This window comes from Colobus angolensis, unplaced genomic scaffold, assembly GCF_000951035.1.
Source record: "Colobus angolensis palliatus isolate OR3802 unplaced genomic scaffold, Cang.pa_1.0 Scaffold36, whole genome shotgun sequence".
In the NCBI taxonomy this organism is placed as follows: Eukaryota; Metazoa; Chordata; class Mammalia; order Primates; family Cercopithecidae; genus Colobus; species Colobus angolensis.
This window is the reverse complement of record NW_012116932.1, coordinates 977,344-980,529: the sequence shown is the minus strand read 5'-3', so window position 1 is coordinate 980,529 and position 3,186 is coordinate 977,344. Positions and strand designations below refer to the sequence as shown.

Here is a 3,186-nt window from a genome sequence, read left to right as displayed (position 1 = left end):
CTGGGCGCCATTTTCACCCCCTCCCTCCACTTCCGGAGCAACCGGCCCCTTCGCCCCACCCCTGCCGCCTCCTCATTGGTCCTTTCTCGGGACAGCGGCCCGCCGGTTGGGTGAAAGCCCGTACTCGCGCTATGCCTGTCCATCAAAGCCGCCTCGACTCTTGATTGGTAGCGACAGTAACAGCCTCCGCGGCCAGTTGCCGTATTCCCGCCCTACCTTAAGGACGTACCGCTCGGAGGTCCCGTTTGTGCGCCTAGCCGAGATAACTTTGATCTGATAGGTGGATATCTCTGTCTGTCTCAATGGCGTCACGCCCCCTGTGGCTAGCGGGTTTCCATGGAGACCACAGGCGGTCCAGGCCCTTGGGCGGGGCGACGGGAGCCTGTGGTCCACCAAGACTGGAGAATCCTCAGCCCCCGGCTGCCCGCGCCCAGTCTGGGTGGGCAGAGGCCTGACGAGCATACTTGGGCGGCAAAACCAGGCCGACAAAAGAGATTTACAAAAAAGGGAAAAAACAATAGGATTCGATGAAAGCTTATTTCCGATGGGCGGATTGGTGGGATGACGGTGTTGATAATGATAGCATCAATCATGTATCGCTCCACATATGACAGACAAGTTCTGAGCTTAAACAGTTCGATGTGGCAGGGCCCTGTTGTGCCCATTATGCAGATGATGGCAATACAAATAATTGTTGAAGGGCCGCTCCGTGCATCATATTCGTATCGTTGGTTTTATTGTTTTTAGACAGAGTCTCACTTTGTCACCCAGGCTGGAGTGCAGTGCGACGGCTCACTGCAGCCTCGACCCCGGGCTCAGATGATCCTCTCACCTCAGCCTCTCATGTGGCTGGTACTACAGACGTGCGCCACCACGCCCGGCTAATTTTTTGTATTATTAGTAGAGAGGAGGTTTCACTATGTTGGCCAGGCTGGTTGCGAACTCCTGACCTCAGGTATTCCGCCCGCCTAGGCCTCCCAAAGTGCTGGAATTACAGGCATAAGCCACCGTGCCCGGCCTAATTTTTTGTGTTTTTTGTAGAGACGGAGTTTCACCAAGTTGTCCAGGCTGGTCTCCAACTCCTGGACTCAAGTGATCCTCCCACCTCTGCTTCCCAAAGTGTTGGGATGACAGGCCAGCCCATTTAATCCTCTGAACAATCTAGAAGATAGGTTTTTTAAATTATCTTCATTAAAAAAATGTTTTTTGTAGAGATGGGGTCTCACTATGTTGCCCAGGCTGCTCTCCTGACCTCAATCGATCATCCCATCTTGGCCTCCCAAAGTGCTGGGATTACAGCCATAAACCACTGTGCCCAGCTGATTTCAAGGGTTTTAGGAGTTATGTGCCAGAAAACCTGAGTAAGACCAAATTATATGTTCATTGGTTTTTTTTATTACAACACAGTATCACAACATATCTTTTTTTTTTTTTTTTTTTTGAGATGGAGTTTCGCTCTTGTTGCCCAGGCTGGAGTGCAGTGACACAATCTCAACTCACTGCACCCTTCACCTCCCGTGTTCAAGCAAGTGATTCTCCTGCCCCAGCCTCCCAAGTAGCTGGGATTACAGGCATGCGCCACCACGCCTGGCTAATCTTTGTATTTTTAGTAGAGACAGCGTTTCACTATGTTGGCCAGGCTGGTCTCAAACTCCTGACCTCAGGTGATCCACCCACCCCACCCTCCCAAAGTGCTGGGATTACAGGCGTGAGCCACTGCGCCCGGCCATCACAACGTATCTTTAGCCAAAGATTCTCATGCTTCTTGCACACCCTACGTCCATGGAGAGCAAAGCTGTCCCCAAGACAGTGGGGGCACCTGGCTGCTATTGCCTTAACCAAGTGATCAAAATCAACATCACCAGTGATAAGTCATTTTGACATCACGGATCCCAGCTACGTGATAGGGAGGACGTTTGTAACTCTCTGATATTATCCCCAAACCTAGAACCTCAATCTAACCATTAGACAACATCAGACATTTATCTCAAATTGAAAAATGTTCTCAAAATACATTACCAGGCTGGGTGCGGTGGCTCACATCTGTAATCCCGGCACTTTGGGAAGCAGAGGAGGGAGGATCACTTGAACCCAGGAGGTCAAGACCAGCTTGGGCAAAATAGCGAAACCCTCATCTCTACAAAACATCAAATAAATTAACTGACTCTACTGGCACGCACCTATAGCCTCAGCCACTGGGGAGGCTGAGGCAGGAAGATTACTTGAGCCCAGGAGGTCGAGACTGCAGTGAGCTCTGATGGTGACATTGCACTCCAGCCTGGGAGACAGAGCGAAACCTTGTCTCAAATAAAAAACAAAACAAGACCAGGCATGGTGGCTCATGCCTGTAATCCCAGCACTTTGGGAAGCCAAGGTGGGCAGATCACAAGGTCATGAGACCTAGACCATCCTGGCTAACACGGTGAAACCCTGTCTCTACTGAAAATACAGAAAATTAGCCAGGCCTGTAATCTCAGGTGGCACGCGCCTGTAGTCCTAGCTACATGGGAGGCTGAGGCAGGAGAGTCACTTGAACTTGGGAGGTGGAGGTTGCAGTGAGTCGAGATCATGCCACTGCACTGCAGCCTGGGCAACAGAGCGAGATTCTGTCTCAAAAAAAAAAAAAAATTAAAAAAATTAGCGGGGTGTGCTGGCGTGAACCTATAGTCCCAGCTACATAGGGGGCTGAGGTGGGAGGATCACCTAAGCCTGGGAGGTCGAGGCTACAGCAAGCGGAGATCGAGCCACTGCACTCCAGCCTGGGCGACAGAGTGAGATCCTGTTTCAGAACAAAACCCAAAACCCAAAAAACATTAGAGGAAATTGTGTGAAGGGAATAAAAGAACTCTCTGTACCTTCTTTGCAGATCTGAAAATGTCTAATTGTTTCAGGCTGGGCACAGTGGCTCACACCTGTAATCCCAGCATTTTGGGAGGCTGAGACAGGAAGATGGCTTGAAGAGAAGAATTTGACCAGTCTCAGCAACTATCAAGACCTCGTCTCTACAAAGAAAAAACTTTTTTTTTTTCATTAGTCAGGTGTGGTAGCATGTCTGTCTTGCTATGTACTTGGGAGACTGAGTCGGGAGGATCCCTTGCACCCAGGAGTTTGAAGTTACAGTGAGCTGTGATTGCATCACTGCATTCCAGCCTGGGTGACAGGAGCAAGACCCTGTCTTTTTTTTTT

The 3,186-nt window shown here is 50.1% G+C and overlaps 1 protein-coding gene across 1 annotated transcript in view; it reads left to right on the top strand.

The window, feature by feature from the left end:
• Positions 1-3,186, top strand: part of PODNL1 (podocan-like 1) — a 31,885-nt gene that overhangs the window by 971 nt on the left and 27,728 nt on the right. The gene's annotated exons all lie outside the window — the stretch shown is intronic.